The sequence below is a fragment of the Durio zibethinus genome, chromosome 24 (genome assembly GCF_047325235.1).
Source record: "Durio zibethinus cultivar Kanyao isolate XHJ-2024 chromosome 24, ASM4732523v1, whole genome shotgun sequence".
NCBI classification, from domain to species: Eukaryota; Viridiplantae; Streptophyta; class Magnoliopsida; order Malvales; family Malvaceae; genus Durio; species Durio zibethinus.
This window is the reverse complement of record NC_143185.1, coordinates 19,454,353-19,473,859: the sequence shown is the minus strand read 5'-3', so window position 1 is coordinate 19,473,859 and position 19,507 is coordinate 19,454,353. Positions and strand designations below refer to the sequence as shown.

Here is a 19,507-nt window from a genome sequence, read left to right as displayed (position 1 = left end):
AATTTGAATTCGATTTAATTCGAAAATTTTTTTGATTTTGAATATCCGAATCCGACATCATGTAAATCGTATTCGATCCGATTCGATCCGAAATTAATAAAATATTATTTTTTAAAATATAAAATATTATTTTTTAAATATAAATATTTAAAAATATCATTATATAAATATATATATAATAAAAAATTTAATAATTAATTAAAAAATAATGTTTTATATAATATCGGGTTGGATCGGGTTTTAAGCAAACCCGACCCCGATTCGATCCCGATTGTTTCTTTATTTTATCCGACTCGACCTCGACTCGATATCCGAATTTAAAAAAAAAAAATCGATCCCGTGGGATCGGGTCGGGCCGAAACCCGTCGGGACGGGTTAGTTCGTCATCCCTAATCATAGGAGATCGTTAATTTTTTTTTATGCAAATGACACTAATTATTTAAATCCTTTAATTAATTATTCTGTTCAATTTTCAACTATTACCTTTTATCAAAATAATAATAATAATAATAAAAAGATAATAATAATAATAATAATAATAATAATAAAGACGACATGGACGTGAATTGTTAACTAGGGAAGCATGCATGTGCTGGTCCAGCCACCAATATTGATAGTCTAAGAGAGTAATAATTTTGATACAGAATGTGGCTTCAAGCAAATAAATAAGCCAACAAATCAGGCAAAATGTTGGCAGAAAATAATTATAAAATACAATCCCAGTGTGTACTAAAATATCTCCATTATGAGCCGTCGAAGAAATTTAATGAAGCAATTAAATCTAAACCATTATTGAATGAACTTTCCTTTTACTCTTAGCTGGCCTATAATATATGGACCTTATATTATCATTAGAAAAAAAAAAGGGTATGCCGTTGGTAAAACCGTAAATGAACTTCTTATGAACATTGATTTTGTAACCAAAAAAATTAATTATGTTTTAAAAATTGAATAAGCTAACAATAAAAAAACGGAGAGAATCAGCTTGATATTCGGCTAGGAACACGATTTCTTGATATGGGTAATTATAACCATATCTTCTCCGGCATTGGTGTACCACTTTGAATGGATCTAATAAACTACCGGATTGGATTGGAAAGAAACAATAAATATTTAGGAAGATTTATAAAATTATTCTTACGATATAAGATTTAATAAATTTAAAATGAGATGCGATAATTTTAAATATTAAATATAAAAATAATACGATTTAAAATTTTAATATAAATTATACGTAAATTTAATCGAAACATAAAAATGTACTTTGTGTTGATATATTGTTAATGAAGCCATGGTTTTGAATTATGATCGATCGTTTATTAAGCAAAAGCTGGATCTGATTGATTGGCCATTCAACTTTACTCCTGGAAGCAATAGTCTTGAAGCTCAAACTTCAATCTTCCATGTTGTGAAACCGAATGAAAACATTTTATATTATTATCACAAACATCGATCCAAACACATATAACTTGAAAAGCTTTAACAGCGACAACATTAATTTAGTTACAAAGGTGCTACTGGTAGCAAGTGTATACCTTCCAGTTATTTTTATTGAAATCTCCATAATGCAAATCAACTCCCAAATCCCAAGTCTGGTAGGCCTAAATATTTTATTGAAGGACAGGCCACAAGACTTGTTAATTCAGGACTAGCAGGCGCAGTTCGTGACTGGTTTTTTTCTCGTGGCAGGGAAGAAATAGAACATCATCTGGGGCTCCTAGACGGGTGGAGTTAACATAATCCTGGGGGCAATGAGCTGGTATACCAGGGATCACCAATCCAAATAGTCTCACACCAAACATCACCCACCCTTCTTTGTAATCTGGTCCCCTCTGCTTGGCTATAGTGAAACTTCTTATCACCTCATATATAGCATTTTTTAGCATGGGGAAAAAGGCCCAAATTGAGAAGTAGTTCTTGTATGGTTCTTCGTCAACAATCTTCATTCAAAGTTCCAAAGATTGTTCGTAGGTTAAGAAACAATTAGTACATATAGTTACAACACAATAAAAGCATTGTTCCTATCTAAAGAGAATATTGAATAATTGTCGTCTCTGGGGAAATTAATTTCGGGAAGAGGGGAGCATTTACGTTTTCAACTATATGACAGTGATATATCATAAATTTGATCTGTAAACAACTAATGTTAATTATGGAATTTCCGAATCGATTATTTATATGTGGCAGAGATAAAATAATTGCAGATATGAGCTGTTAAATTTCTAAATTGTCAGACATAGAATTATTTGTCTCTGTGTAGGCACATGTTCATTGAATGACAAAACCCAGACAATATCTTCAGATGAATATAGCAAAGCTACACTCCAAAAATATGATGGTTCAGAAATCTTTTGATTTTTCTTTTACTTTCTTAATTTTTTCTTTTTATCTAAAGAAAGTTAATTCTTGAAGAGATGATCATTGCTTGTCAACAATCATGTAATTTCTTGATATAATATTCTATTTTTAATTTCAGTGATTAAAATTTAATTTTTAATAACTTAAAAAAAAAAAAATCATTGCTTACCTTTGCTGTTGTAGTAGACGCAGGAGCCAAAGTGCTTGAACAAAAGACTATTGTTATCAGATGGAACCCTCGGAACAATATCATTACAGTAAACATATCTGTAATATTCAATTCCATTCTTGTTCAAATTCTTCTCCATGTAATTCCCAAACATCTCATCTCCGACTCTAGGTTACCCAAAAGTGTAAACTCCTTCCATTCTCTCCAGCAGCAACGTGTCGTTATGGTAAAACACAATTGCTGGGAACAGAACTGCTAGGGCACCACCCAAACTGTGGCCCGTTACTATAAATTTTGCTTGAGGATTTTTGGTCAAAAGGTCTCTCAACTTATCCCTTATGTCGTAGTAAGCTAATGGTGCTTTGCGGGTTAGATCTGGCACAACTACATTTGGCCAACCTACAATTTTCTGCATGCCTAAGGCTTTCAAGAATCCACTATGAATCTTTCCAATGTTAGGGAATTCGTACCAAGAGATATCGACGTCCGAACACCAATCATCTGCGTTAAACGGCTCAGTTCCTCTAAAGCAGACAACAATAGTGTCACGGTCATCACTTTTATCTCGAAACAAGAAAGCTTGTGTATCGATTGTTAGTAGGAAATCTGCCAAAGTAAAAATTAACTAATTAAATCAACTAATTAGTCATTTAATATTGCATGTACAAAGATAGGAAAATTTTAATTACTGCCCAATACTATTGGCCAAAGTGAAAAAAAATATTCTTAAATATATTAGCAGTAATTGTTTTCCTGAAAATCAAGATGTTGGGTACCGTTCCAATAATCTTCAAATCCCAAGTGCTCCATCTGCATACAAAGTAGATATAGCAAACTATGTAAGTTCATTTATCTAAACAAAATCATGAAAACATTTTTAAAATGCTTTATCTTAAAAAAAATTTTTAAAAAAAACGTCATTTTTGTACCTGCCAATGACCCTTTACAATGGTTTCTGTATAAGCAGCATTATTATAAACTGCTTTACTAGCCATCATCGACAGTGCTGGATAGTACATGGCATTTCCATATTTAATGTTACTGTCTAGGTCCATTCTCGTGTCACAAAATCCAACCATAGACAGATATGTTGCTGCCTTTCTGTCTGGAATGACAACCTTCCCCGTTGAATGAAAAACAATCTCAACCCTTATTTACTGCTCTCCCCAAAAATAGGAAGTTCTTTCCAAAAAATTAACATAAAGTTTCTATATATTAGATTGCATTTTTTTTCTTTTTCTTTTTGGTTTCAATTGTCTAGGCACAAGTCAATCTATTCAGGTTTCCTACAATACATTTCTACTTTGGCCTTGTTAAAACAACTAAAGCAGACAGCAATTTTTATGTCAGCAGGAATATGGAGGTTGTCGGGCGCAATAATTGTTTGCACTCATAAGGGTAATGAACCGATAACCTAAAACTTTTTCAATTTGCTATATTAAGAAAAAATAATAATAATTTAGAAGGAAATGGTAATTTTATCAAGCTATTAGAAAAGAAAACGACCACAACATGTTTGGATCTAGTTATCTAAGGTTAAAAATCGACCTCAACAAGTCAAGATTTGTTCTAATCAACAATTCATAAGAAAGGTTGAAAAAATTAAGACTTTTTTTATTGAAAAAATATATAACAATTTTTGTTTAGGGCACCAAATATTATTAATATTAATCAAAATGATTAAAAAAAAAAAAAAACTCATGAATATTTTAAGGACTTACAAAACAAAAGAAGCTAATTCAAAATAAACTTTTAAAACTTGATGAATTCTAAACAAAAACCAACAAAAATTCACTTTAATTAAAAACAACCTAAATCATATAAATTCTAGCAAAAATAAATCCTCCAAAAGAGAAACTTTACCAACAAGACTCCAATAAAAAAAAAATTGCCTTTATCAAACCAAACTAACTTACAACAATGCATAAGAAATTTCCCGCCGGTAACAGGTAAAACTTAAAGACAAAAAGATAAATATCATTTCTTTTTATTAATTATAATTTTTTCATTTCCTTAATAAATATTTGTTGCTATAGCAGTAAACTCAAATAACTTATATTCTATTTTCCCAATTAGTAATTCCCCCTAAATATTACCGCAAGTCCAAATATTTAGATAGATCGTTGCAATCTTGTCTGTACCAGCACTTTGTTTACTCTAGACATCAAAATCAGATAATAATCAAAATATATACTTTAAGCTTAATAAATAAACTCCTGTCTATGAGTGAAAATACAAACTAAATAGCAAAATAATATTAATGAATCAAGATTCCTATTTATCCACATGGGATATGATTTTAATAGATATAATATTTAAATAAATCAAATTTTACAAAATAAAATAAACTCTTGATCTTCTATTGTATATAATTAAAATAATGAATTTTTATTTTACTATAATTATAACCATTAAATTAAAAAAAAATGAATACATTTCAATCCATGATTATCATATTTATTATAATAGATCCGTTTTAAGTATGTCATCCAATTCATTCAAATAAATTCTTATAGGTATTCTTTACAAATTATATCAGTCAACCAAGAAGGTTTTAATGGATAAATAAAGTTCAATATTCCATAACGTCAAAGTTCTCTTCATAATAAAAAAAAAATTATAATCTTAATTTCTTATAAGATCAAGAGCTTATTTTTCATTTAATAAAGTTTGAGAACTTATTTAAGTATTATTTCATTTTTAATACTAGCAAATTTTAACGAGCTTTCTTCTTGGAAGAGATATGTAAATGGTGAGAATAGAAGGGAAATGAAATGATAAAAAATATGCAAGAAAGAAAATTAGAAAAAAAAAAAAAACATTGTGTATAAACGCCTGCAACGTCTTCCAAGTTGGAACCAGGAAGCCAATATTGGTTAATACTTTGCCCTAAGATACCAAAATGGGTCATCAAATATCAGTTAATCTATATGTGAGTGTCAAAGTGAAAATAGTAATAACAAAGATTTAGACGTAAATATACCTAGCATGATATTTTTTATGAGACCGAGCAAGCCACCATTATTTTGCAGAAGGTTGAGCATGTCCTCTAACGCTGTCCCAACTGCCGCCATTGGCGTCGATATCGTTTGCAGAAATTTTTGTGCCATTGCGGAGAGGAATAGACAAAATCTATACCAGAAATCTTCCACTTTTTCATAAGAGCTATCGATAAATTTTCTCTTCTTTAAATTACTAGAAAACAAGATGCAAAAAATATCAAAGAAAGAGGCTTGCTTAGGGTTCAATAGCAAATAATTGCTACAGAAGCCCCTTTTGCCTGCCGTGGCTTCCATGATCTACACAGCACGACAATACTTTAAGGTTGTGATTGATTTTTGGGTTGCCTGCTACTCAGCTTTGATGCCCAATTTATAGACAGAAAAATAGTGGAGATAGGAACAGAGTGGGGTAGATTCATGACTTAATTATTGAGGGTTCATAATTTTTTTACATATATATTTTTTTAATATGAACACGAATATCTTCAAGTTTTACTTTGACTTAATTCTTTTTTTGAGTATGTATTTAATATTTTATTTTTGAAATGCACCTTACAAAAATCAAATTCCTGATTGCCAAAAAGAGAAAACTTCTTTTTGCTAACTGGACTAAACCCATGTGGTTTTTGTTTTCAAGTGTTCTTCATTTGTTTAAATAATAGTATTACTCAATTTCATCGATTTTTTCTTTAACCCTTCAAGTGAAATTGATTTAGAAAAAAAAAAAAAAAACTTATCAGTCAGAACTCAATATTATTAGTCAGAGACTCCATTATTTACAAATTTTTTACCACTAGCTGATCAGCATTGACCCACTTCTATTATTTTTGGATTAAAACGTGTAAATGAGTGAATTTGTGGTCATTAATGGCGGACCCCATTGTAGAATTCAGAAATTACGTGCAGTTCCTTCTATTCTCAACTTCATTAGCAACATCTTTTTCTAATAGCTTTTCACCATGTTTTTACTTGAGCTTAATTTCAAAATTAATAAATTAATATTACCTCAAAAGTAAAAAATCATGTATATCACAAAAAGGATCAAAATCCTTGATAACTCTTATATGAAAATATTTAATGCACCAATATCGATTAAAGTTCAACTTGCCATTGTTTTTAGCAAAATCTACCTGTTATTAAAAAAATAAAATTAGATCTCGAGCGAAAACATCTATGTAAATAAGCAATTCGCACAAGTTGGTTGTGTGAAAGACAGACAGACATTCATGTAATTAATTGAAGGAAAACATTGAAAAATATTATTATGTGAACGTGTGAATTGTGTCTTTAACATATCAATTATTTTATTATTATTATTATTTTATCTATCATCCGTAAAATTTTTAAATTCCATAAATACAATAATTCTTCGATAAGTGAGAATTAAATACTCTATCGAGATAATTTTTTTATAAAAAATGGTACATTTAATAAATTGATTATGTCAAAACATTTTAGTCTAAGGGTGTTATATGTATATATTTTGCATTTATAATTATGCTAAAGTTGCCATCCATGATAAAAAAAAGACAGCCCATTACCCTTTTTTTTTTATCTTGAAAAAGCTTTAAAACCCAAATCAACTTCCCATTTCTACTATGCCTAACATATTTTATCAGTCTTTTCAGGCCTTATGAAAGGAGTAACAACTAACAATCCAACAGGGTAATTTTTTGCTGTTTCTTTATTGGCGAAGAAATGATAAGGAATGGGATCGAGCTCCATGGTTCAATTACATAATAATCCTGGGGAAAGGTGAACTGTTGCAGCATGGCATCAGCAATCCAATTTTACATATACATATATATATATATGTATATTAGTAAACTATCACTTCTTAATTAATTTGTAATCTAGTTAATTAACCATCTCGTTCCACTAATTATATATGCGTGGTGGAACTTCTAATTGTCAGCACGTAAATTAAGTTTACTGTTAGGTGATCAGAAGTATGACCCGTTTTTGTTTGTAGCTACTCTGTCAACAACTTGCATGAAAAATTCCAAAAAGTTGCCATACAGGAGTATTATTATATCCCACGTCGTTTGACCCCACTAAAATTTAGAATTTCTTTATAATATATTATACAATGATACAAGATAAATCATAAAACTGATCTCAGTAAAAATAAAATTTAAGATAAATTGATTTTATTGAAATGAAAATTTAAAAATCAATATATAATATAATAAAAGTAATTTAGGATCAATCTATAATTTGTGAAAAAAAAAAAAAAGAGTAGTTAAGAAAAAAAATATTAGTATTATTTAATTTATGCCCTAGTGCTTTTTAATACAAAAACTAGTTTTGATTTACCAATTGCATCTGCCAGTATTAAGATATATTATGAAATTATTAGTGCAAGAAAAATTATAATTTTATTCAAGTATTATACATAAGTAACCAATGAATTATATTAAACAGACAAGTTAACCAAACAACAAAGCAACATATAATTAAATAAATCTAATATAAAGCTGGACCAACCTATACATGTATGGTAAGACTTAAACCAGATAAACCTAGAATTTCAAGATTTTAAGATTTCCTCTTTACTACTAGCCAAGGCTTTAATGGCAATATACAAAAAACCTTTTAAATAATGAAAATAGTAAAAATTTTGTTACTTAAATCAATAAAAGATAGCTTATTGATTACATTCATTAATTGAGGAAATGTGTTTAATATATTAATGATAATTTTTAAAATATTAAGACTTTTCATGATAAATGTACAAAGATATCTTTATATTGAAGATTTTTCTTGAATTTTTATTCTCTATGTCAATGGTTGAGTTTTTAAACTCGGGATTAAATAATTGTTATATGCTTACTTAATAATTAAATAATTTATTATTTTTTAAATATATCTTAATGGATATGCGTTAATTAGCTCTCCAATATCATTTGTGAAATTTAAAACTTCATTTATTATAATAAAAAATATTTATCATTTTCTTATTGCTATTTCTACTTCATTTTAATAATGATACTGTTATTAATTAAAGATTTTGTATAAAAATTTTATATTCATATATTTATATATTTTAAAAGATAATCTTTTAATCTCTTTGTATATATTTTATTTTCATAGATTAACAAATAAGAAGTAATAAATTATTGAAAAAGATAAATATATATATATCAAGTGCTTGAAAAAAGAAAGAAGATATAATTTTGAGAAAGTCAACAAAAGAAAAAAAATAGATAAAAAATATAAATTTATATATATATATTTGCTTTTTAACCTCACTTGATAAATTTTTTAGTATGCACGTACCGAAACTTAGATCTCAGCTCTCGTAATGAGAGCGAGAGCCATGAATTGACCTAAACTTGAATTGATTAATTATATTGCATTGATTTATTTATATGTGAAGGAAAGAGACAATTTCTCAAATGATTATAGCAATATTTATTTATAATACGAAAGTATGGTGGATTTTAATTAATAGTCTTTTTTATTTTTTTAGAATTAATAATCCTTTCTTAGCTTCTATTTTCTTCTTTGGCATACTAAACATGAAGAAAATGAATTTAAAATTTTTTTTAATTGATTCATATAATTATATTTAAAAATTAATATTCAATTGAACTTAAACTCTTATAGTTTTTTTTTCTTATCGTCAAACCTGTAACTCAGTGACTAAAACGTGTGAATGTCAGGTCATACCTCTATTAAAAATAACATGATGGAGGTGATTAAAACGTGTGAATGTGTGAATATCTGGTCATACCTCTTTATTAAACAAACATGATGGCGGTAATTAAAACGTGTGAATGTCGACTCATAGCTAAGAAATTACAAGGACGTTCATTTCCACCATTGGTTTTTAACAGTTTTTAAGATGATTTTATGTTACGTTGAATCCAAACTTAACCTACAATAAATTAATATTTAACCTACAATAAATTAATATTATCTCAGAATTTATTTACGTAGAAATTGAGAATTAAATGCTTCATAATTTGTTTGTTTGTGGTACTGTTATATTGCACCGCCGCCGACCGCAAAAAAAAAAACCTAGGAGAGAGAAGAATAAGACAATGCCGCTTGGCGCTCTTGTCGGTCCATGAATTGCGGCAAATATCTATCTCATTAATTCAGACGGTGTGAAAGAGAAAGAGAGTGGGAATGGGAGTGGGGTATGTGAGGGGGTGTTTTTCTGGTCTAAGTATCACTATTTCTCGTCCATTGTCAGTCATGGTCCATCTTTAGCAACAATGAATGCATTCATTTACTCAATTATAAATCAGTGGTGGAAAAAATTTTATTGAATTTCATTTTCATCTTCTTGGCTTGAATGAGCTGGATTTGCATATCGAGGTCGGGGTCAGGTCACGAGCAAGCAAGAAAGAAGAAAGAAAAAGAAAGTTACATGCCATTTATATATTTACAGAAAATCACATTTGCAGTTCACATAATTAAAAAAAAAATTTGTCTAATTGTTTTAATTTTATCCCATTTTGAATTGATATTTTATATTTTGAAAAGTATATTAAATTCTAATTTTTACGTATATAAAATCTCTTAATCTGATTTATTATATATGAATAAAAAATTATTTAATATATTAAAATTTTTTATTTTTATAAGCGAAGTTAATATGTTGACATATTTTTTAGTATATATTTAAAATAATAAAAAAATTAACTTAGAAAATCAGTAAAAAAATGTATTACAATCTTAATTTCACTTGTAGAATTAAAAAAATTTAATATTAATGTATTAAATAATTTTTTTATACAAATACATATATCTGTTTTTTTTAATTAAAAAAATTATTTCAGCATTAAAATAGATGACATTTTTTTTTAAAAAAAATTACATTATATTTCTAAATTATTTTAAAAAATGACTGCTTACAAAAAGATTATTTTTTATGAACAAAAAATTTAAATTTTATTAATTCAACCTACTTTTATTGGCAAGACGTGTATTATTACATAGATAAGTATAACATGCCAAAGGAAAGAATGGGCTCCAGTGCTTTAATTACATTATCTTTCATAGGGTCCAGTATTGATTATATCCTGACAACTATTAGCAGCACAAAAAATTTGTTTACTCTCATGGGGAAAAAGGATGCACAGAAATTGCACATGTCCACTGTCATTTTAGGAAAGGGGATCATTTATATATATTTGTAGAAATCATATGCATATGCACATGTTCACTTGCATAAAATTTTCTTCTGCCATTTTGTTTATATTTTATTATTTAGATTCAAATTCGTTTAGAGATCGTGAAAATATTTTTTTTATGAATAATTTGTTTATAAATAAATTTATTTAGATTGATCAAAAAAAATTTTAAATAATGCTTAAAAATTTCTCGCTACTGACTCTGTGGTTCATAAAAGGGATAGTTTTACATGTGCAGCTGTCCGCCAGAGAAGAGAAAGAGACTTAATTCCTGATTACAATAATCTTTATCTATAATTAATTAATAATATAATTAATAATCTTTTTTAATTTTTTTTAAATTTTTTTATAATTCGTTTTATATTCAATTATTTAATCTTAATTATAATTAAATATATGATTAATGATTTTGTATATTTATCTTTTTATTTGTTGCATGAATTACAAGAATTTGTCTCATAATTTAATAATCCGTATAATATATTAGTTCTATGGGGTCCAATACATTAATTACATAATCTTTCACAGGGTCCAATAAAGATTATATCCTGACGACTTTAAGCAGCTACCCTTCTTAATCAATTTGTAATCTAGCAAATTATTCCATCTTTGTTAACTATCGTTACCATGGCCTCATGTGAGTAAATATAAAACTAATATAAAAAAATTGTGATATAATTTAATATTTTAATAAAAATTATATATATATATATTTGATAAATATTAAAATATACATTTTGTGTTTGACATGTCCGAAAGAATCTTTTTCATTATTTAAAAAGTAATAAAAATATTTTATTATGTTTTCTAAAAATAAATAATACATATTCATCAAATCTATTATTAATATTTATTTAAATCATTTTTATTTATTTTGATATTCTTTTTAAAATTATTAAATTTTAACCATGGTTTAGGTAAAGATATATTATTAATAGTTTAAGTAATGAAGAGGATTTTTTTTTCGTGTTGATGTAAATATAATTTGATAATTTTTATATTTTATAATATTTGATATAAAATATATATAATATGAATATATAAATTATCATATTTACATAAAAAAAATATAGATCTTAATTATTTATTTTTTCCCTATCAAAGAATTACTTGCATATATTTAAAGAATCCAAAAAAATTATATCCACAATACAATATTTCTTAACAAATTGAGAGTGCACATGTCCACTTTAATTTTAGAAAAGGGGATCATTTATATTACATAAAATTTTCTTTTGTGGTACATATGAGAGGTAAAAGTAGAGTGGTTCAAATCTTGGACCTAACCACGCAGCAATCATTGGACCAGACTTGTATTATTTATAATGCATCATTTATTTGTCTGCAAGTAGAGACTTAAAAGGAGAGAATTTCTCTAATGATTATAACAATATTTATCTATAAGCCCAAAGTATGATTTTATATAATTAATAATCTTTTTTAGATTTCATTTTATATTCAATTATTTAAAAATTTATATTCAATATATTATCAGTACATAAATTTTATATATTATAAATGAATCAAATGATGATAATTTATTAATATGTAAATATTAATTCTTAAAATAAATAAATATAAATTAAAATAACTTACTCATCAATGAAATAGTATCATCTGATTCATTTTATTAATGAATTATCATCAAATGATGTATGATAATACATCAAATATAAAATCATTATTTAATCTTAATTACACCTAAACATTTGATTAAATGAATTGTATATTTATCTTTCATTAAAAAATTTGGGCTTAGAAATCTCAATCAGTATATCAGGCCCATGCATGGGTTATATATAAAATTAAGATAGATCTTAAATTATGATTAAGATCAAATAATTAATTGTAAAAGTTATTTGATCCCATACCTTGATCCATACTTCTTTTCCCCTTCATGAGGTAACAAAATTTCAAAAATAATCTAAAAGTGACAGCTATCAATATATATGTGGCATGAGTCAACTTCTTTATAAACACAATGTTTAAAATTAAGCTAATCATTTTTTGTCATATCAAGATGGAAACATAATTGTAATAAAAGTGTTGGATTAAAAGAAGGCACCATGTTGAACAAATATATTATCATCATAATTCATAAAAGCAAGCATTGGCACCATATATATCAACTGTAAGCAATCTGAAATATCAAAATCCCATATGCTTCTTCAAATTTTTTTTCCATGAATTGATCACTAAACATATCTATCTTACTTCCTACTCTTTAGAGTAGAGTTGGAAAATTTAACAATCTCGAATATGAATTCAAAAATCTCGATCGAACTCGACTCGTTTAGGATAGCCTAGTATCGAGCAAACCTCAAGCTCTTGAATGAATTCGTGGCTTAAGCTCAAAAAATAACTAAGAAGCTGGTCTTCAACTTGAAAACCCAGTTATGACCTATGAAAAAACTGACTTGGGCACTGAGTACTAGAGAAAATCTATCACAATCCAGGGCCCTATGCTCCTTTCAAGGCCTGCTTTTATACATTTAATTTTGGCCTTCAAGTATGTAATGAAGGGTTGCTTTCTTGACCCAGACTTGACAACCAAATATGGGTTGGTACGTCACAGAATGAAGAAAAACCATGAATGGCTTTGGGCTACAATGAATCCATATTAAAATTCCTATCCCTAAATGAAATTTTGGTTAGCTGCGGTTTATGATCTGTGTATTTGGGGCCAACCTTTTCTTGGTTTTCTTTGGTTTACCTTTTAATTCTTTTTCAATTTGCAATTGCAATAAATTAAAAGATAGGCTGAGATATTGAAAAACTATAAAAAAATTTTCTTGAAAGGAAACAATAAACACTATACATGCACAAAGTTATATGTAGACACCGGATTTTGTCGGGTCTGCCATTTTCAACTTTTGTTTAATAATAATAATAATAATAATAACATTGATTTAATTAAATTTAATTAATAAAAAAACTAATAAAAATAAAAAATGATAATTGGTACAAAAAGAAAAAAAAATCATGATGGCAGTGGTGCCTTACACGGCACCACTGGTCACCCACCCTACTGCCATCACCATCCCTAATCACATCAGAATCCCTGCATCTTACCAGTCCTAACTACCCAGAACCACCACCCATATCTTGCCAAACCCACCCTACTACCACCACTATTCCCAGCCCTATAAAGCACCTAACCTTTCTTTTTTCGAGCTTTCTCGGACACCTAGACAGACACAAAAAATCAAGTTCTCCCTTACCTGAAAAGCACAAAACTCCCTAGACCCAAACACTTCCCCATCCCTACCTATCAGAAAAAACAAAAAAAAACCAAAACAGATCCATAAAAACAAAAACCCACAACACAGTTTTTCCCGTAGGAAGTAACCTCAATGCCAAACCCATCATGCAACAAAAAAAAGAGAAATCATCAATTCAAGTTTCAAAAAAAAGGAAAAAAGAAAAAAAGAATCCAAAAACTTCATAGCCTCGATTTGCTATTATCGAGGTTATTTCTGGCAAAAAGGAGATTGGATTCGAAAAGAAGACGTCGAGAAAAAATTTTGATGATTTTTTGACATTTTTCGATCATCGACGACCACCGACAATCATCGTTGGTGGTAACTTTAGGCGGCGACCGAAGCGATGGCACAGCGTTGACTTTTGGCAAAGCCATAGAGGATTTTTGGAGCTGAGAGTTTTTTTTTTTTAAAAGAAGGAAGAAATGAACTGAAAAAAAAAAAAAAGAGCCTTTTATAAGGAAACAAAGAAGCAAAATGATGTCGTATAGAGCAAGGGGAATTTGCATGTACCCGATTATCTGACCCGAGATCCGAGTAAACCGACTTGTCAACCCGTTTTAGTCAGCCTTCAGTCGGTCCAGACGAATCGCATTGAACCAGTCTAAACCCCCGCAAATAGAACCGATCAGATCGGTTATTGACCGGACCGTTGACCGATCTGAATCAAGTAAAAAAAAATTTTTTTTTCAAAATTTTATTATTATTTTCATTTTTATATATTATTTATTTGTATCATTTTTAACATCATTATTATTGTTATTTACGCATGCTTTAAAACTTTTAGAGTTTATTAAAATAAATACTTTTTGTTTTATAGTAATAATTAACAATAACAATAATTAAATGACAATAACAATAATAAAAATCCAAATGAATTTTAAAACTTTTAATTCCTTTTAATGTTTTTTAATAATCCAAATATTAAATATGCATAATAAAAAAAAAAACTTTTTCCTGCTTAGATGTTAGAAGGAATATAATTGTGCTTTAAATAATGATAATTTCGCCTAGATGTTGGAGAATTATTATTAAAGAAAAAAATTTTTTTTAAAAAAAAAAACTAATTAAATTAATGTTAACCTTTATAATAAAAAAGGTTAATTTTTTAAAATCATAAAAATTGAACTTACTCTGAAAGTCCACCTAGATGTTGGAGATTTTTATAAATCTTCGCATTTTCTTTAAACCAAAAATCCAAAACCTTAAAATTTAAATTTCTAAAAAACCCTAAACTTAGTACACAATCCCTAATCATTACCTAAAAATTATATAGGCTTTGAAACCTCAACCTAAATCTATACCCTAAATCTATTTCGAAACTTTAATAATACGTGTAAAAATCTCACATGAAATGATTTATTTTTTAATGCTGCCTAGATGATGGGGTATTAAGGAAACTTTATTTCATTAGTTTTTCTTCACATAAATTCATAATTTGCATTAATAATAAGATTAATAAATAAAAAAATATAATAATAAATTGAGGTCTTAAATATAAACAGCCGCACCTAAACTTTACCTAGATGTTGGAGAGTCAAAGTGATCTCATTATACTTAAGAACCTAACTTTAAAATTGCATTTCATCCTACATAACGTTTATTGGCATACATATGTTAGCGTGTTATCATTGGTAATTGTTTGCATTATTCTATCTTTAATTTTTATTTACTACTTGATGATAAAAAATTTTCTAACGAAAAAGGGACAATAAATTTTATTTGTGATATTATAAAATAAAATAAAAATAACATTCCGAAAGAAATAATTCTTGCTACTCTGCCTAGAAGTTAGAGAGTCACCAACAATTATCTTTTATAAAAAGTGTTATTTCATTTTAAGGATTGTTGTGTTAAATCTTAAGCGAAAAGAGTTATTTTAAATTTTGCCTAGATGTTGAAGAATTTAAAGATAATTCTTTAACTTAAAGATTTTCTCAATATTCTTAAATAAAGAGCTTTAGCAAAATTTTATTTTGTCAAATGAAAAAGATTATTATTAAATTTTATATTAAAACTATTTCATTTAACATCGAAAATAGTGCATAATTAATTGGTACCAATTTATGGGCATTGTGAGGTGTTAACCCTTCTCCATGCGTAACTGACTCCCGGACCCAACTTATTTTTTGTAGACCTTAATTTATCTTTTTAATAAACTTTAGACCCGTTTTTATAGTTTTGATAAAAAGATAAATTTTTTGGTAGCCAATCACATCCTAAAAAAGATTGGTGACGACTCTCTCATTTTTTCTCGATTTTAAAATTACTTACGTCTAGCAGTCTCAAAACCATTACGACAACTTAGCGACTCCACTAGGGATATTTAAGAGTCAAGCCAAAATCTTAATTATGCGCTATTAAGAATTATTGGATTTAATCAGTTTTATTTGACATTTAATTTAATCCCCTTTTCAAAAAAATTATTATATATGTACACATTAATAAATAAGATAAATTGTATGTTAGTTGTTATTTTGTTTTGATTTCGTGTTTATGATATTTTGATTAATATGTCACTTTGCACACTTTAGCATATAGATTTACATGCATAAGCTCTAGACCCGGACTTTATCCTTTGTAAGAGAAAGTGAAGTAGCTACGCTCTCGTGAAGTGATAACCTTCGCATTTGCTAGCAAAATAATTTCACTCAAATTGAACCCTTTTTCGTCAGTAGCCCGTAGTGGGTGATGATTGGTGAACCTTACAGTTTATAATGGACAATGATTTGAGGAATAGTCTGAAAATCTTTAGACGTATAAATCCTAACTCGGCATATAGTAAGTCATAAAGCCTAGCCTTTGGATAGAGCGATAACGTCCTTCTTTAGAGAATTACCTAAAACTAAAACACTATGTATATTATGTTCTATCAATTTACTTGTTTATTTATTTATTTACTCATTTATTTAATTGTTTTATTTATATTATTGACTTGTTTAATTCTTTTGTTTCTTTCAATTTTGTTGCATGCATCATATAGGTACTATATTTCTTAGAAGGTATTATTTTGGACCAATATTCAGCAAGAAAAACTTTCAGAAAACTTAAGGGATGTCATTCGTGTGTAAGAGCTACTTAGAGGTCAAAAGCTAATCAGAAAGTACTCAGGCGAAAAAAAGATATTGTTTAGTAGATGGTCATATATCAGTGCTGCCACAGTCAGTGCCTGTGAATCTCAGTTAGAATGATATATCAGAATTGAAAGCTATTTGGAAACAATGAGAAATAGAGAGAAAAGAATTTTTTTCCAAGAAATAGAGGGATGTAGCACTACTTATGTCGATAAATATTGATGAACAGTTGATGAAAGCCACATTACAATTATGGGATCCATCTTATTGATACTTTGTGTTTAACCAAGAAGACTTGGTCTTCACGATTGAAGAATATTCATCTGTACTTTGGATAGAGTCTGTAAACCAAGATAAAATCTATTAGAATGAGCATAAGACCACTGGATATAGAAAGAAGCTAGCTAAGATCATACAAATAGGGGTTGAAAAGATAGACAAGCACAAGAAGAAAAAAAATAAGATTGAAAATATTTCATCAGCTTTTTTTTTAATGTATAAAGAAGTATATTGACATTGATCAGGGGTTGGATGTGTTTGATTTGACCGTGTATGGATTGATGATATTTTCAAAGGTGTTAGGACATATAAAAGCATCAGTGGTTGAATTTTTTGAGCAATTGGATAGAGGTATAAATTATTCACCAACTATTTTAACGAAAACCATCAGATCACTTAATTTTTATCAAAAAAAAGGTGAAAGGCAATTTACAGGGTGCATCCAACTGCTTTTCATTTGGTTCAAAAGTCACTTTTGGCGAAAAAAAAGATATCATTTTGGTTGTTTTCCATTCATTTTGTTTTCATCAATGAGTTTATTACCAATGAATGGCGGAGGGAGTGGATAAAATGTCAATGGATGTCATTCTTTTTAAGGCTTATCATCGAAGATATAACATAGAGGGCACCATAGACGCTTCATATGCTTATCTTGTATTGTTGTGGAAACGAGCCATGGGTATCTTTGTTAGAAATATGAAGGGCGGTAAGTTATGCACCTCTTATGGTTCAAAGATAATATGACTTGCAACAGTTCATCCCTATGATCCATGGACTTAGTTCGTTTGAATTGATTATGGGGCACTTGGCTATGTGAAAAAGGTTCGTGAAATCATCAAATCATGGAAGCAAGTTAATCGAATGAGCCTAACTAGATTTACAGATAATATTACGAAAGGTTACCTTATGCGAAGAATAAAAAAGGTTAATGAGGTTAGGCCTTTACCAGCTGATGTTTTAGATAAGTTACCAACTCTTATTTTAATACCGATATTGTCGACTTTTGAGATTTTCCAACGAGAGTTTGAGATTGAAGAAAAAAATTAGAGAAAAAAAATATGGCAATGATGGAATAAGTCAACCAATTGAGATATGATTTGATGATAAAAGATGATGTAGTACAAAAGTTGACCAATGAATGAAAGGTATTGAAAGAAGATCTACAAAATCTACATCAAAAAAATAAGAAATTAAGGTTAGACAATAGACCTTCAAAGGAATCTAAGAAGGACATAGAAGAATTAAGAAAGATGGTGGAGTATTGAAAGAATCGAGCTAAAAAAAAAAGGAAATAATCTCTGCACTCATCAAAAAACAACATGAATGGAAAAAAAACTTTCAGAAGATTCTGAAAAGGTAGCAAGGTGCCAAAAAGAAAGTGAGAAACTAAGGGCTGAACTAAGGAAAGAACAAAATAGGAATTTTGATTTGAAAAGTGAGAAAAAAGCTTTGGAGTAAGAATTAATGAGTCTGAAGCTTCAGTTGACCAACAATCAGAGCTACATAGATAAGATTTTGAATGAATGGCAAGAGAGGGAGGATTATTGGGCCCATACTTGTAACATGAAAGTGGATACTCGAGAGATGTGAAGAGCCGAAAGTTTAAAAAGACAACAATACATCGAACATTTGATTGCTCAAATTTATAAGATTATCCGAAAAGTAAGCAACATGATCGAAAAGGTAAAAGTACTAGAACAAAAAATCGTACCAATCCAAAGCCATAGTTAGGGAGCAATATGCTTAAATTAAATATTTTTATAGTTTTAATGCAATGATGATCGCATGATGTATAAAGATCTTTATGGTTAATGAAAGTTTCTTTTTGCTCCGATTGATCCAAAAAAATACCCCAATTTGCATTACATTCATTTCATGGATGCATTTTAATAAAGGTAAATAGTAATAATAATAACAATGATATTATATCATGCGATCTAATTCATGGTTAATAAACTAAGGTTCAAGGATAGCAAAATCAAAGAATTTGAGTCAGTCAATCTTGCATAGATATAACACTCATTCTTAAACTCAAGCTATGGAGGAAGAGAATGCAACCAAATTTGAAAGAGTCGAAAAGGCACAGGAAGAGATACGAGAAAGAGTGATGAAGATACAACAAAGTATAGAAGTATAAATGGCTGAGTTAAGACAACTGTTATCTGGTTCATTGAAGGGAAAAAGAGTCGCTGGTGTGTCAAAGATTGGGGAAGAGGTTAAT

General features: G+C 28.4%; 1 pseudogene across 1 annotated transcript; it reads right to left on the bottom strand.

Annotated features, from left to right (window-relative positions):
• Nucleotides 1-1,344: 1,344 nt before the first annotated feature.
• Nucleotides 1,345-5,855, bottom strand: LOC111316202 (triacylglycerol lipase OBL1-like; annotated as a pseudogene). Its single transcript, XR_016333408.1, has 5 exons — nucleotides 5,515-5,855; nucleotides 3,457-3,654; nucleotides 3,304-3,337; nucleotides 2,525-3,133; nucleotides 1,345-1,948 (listed from the first exon to the last, which is right to left on the bottom strand). The product of XR_016333408.1 is annotated as a triacylglycerol lipase OBL1-like (transcript).
• Between the last annotated feature and the right edge of the window lie 13,652 nt (nucleotides 5,856-19,507).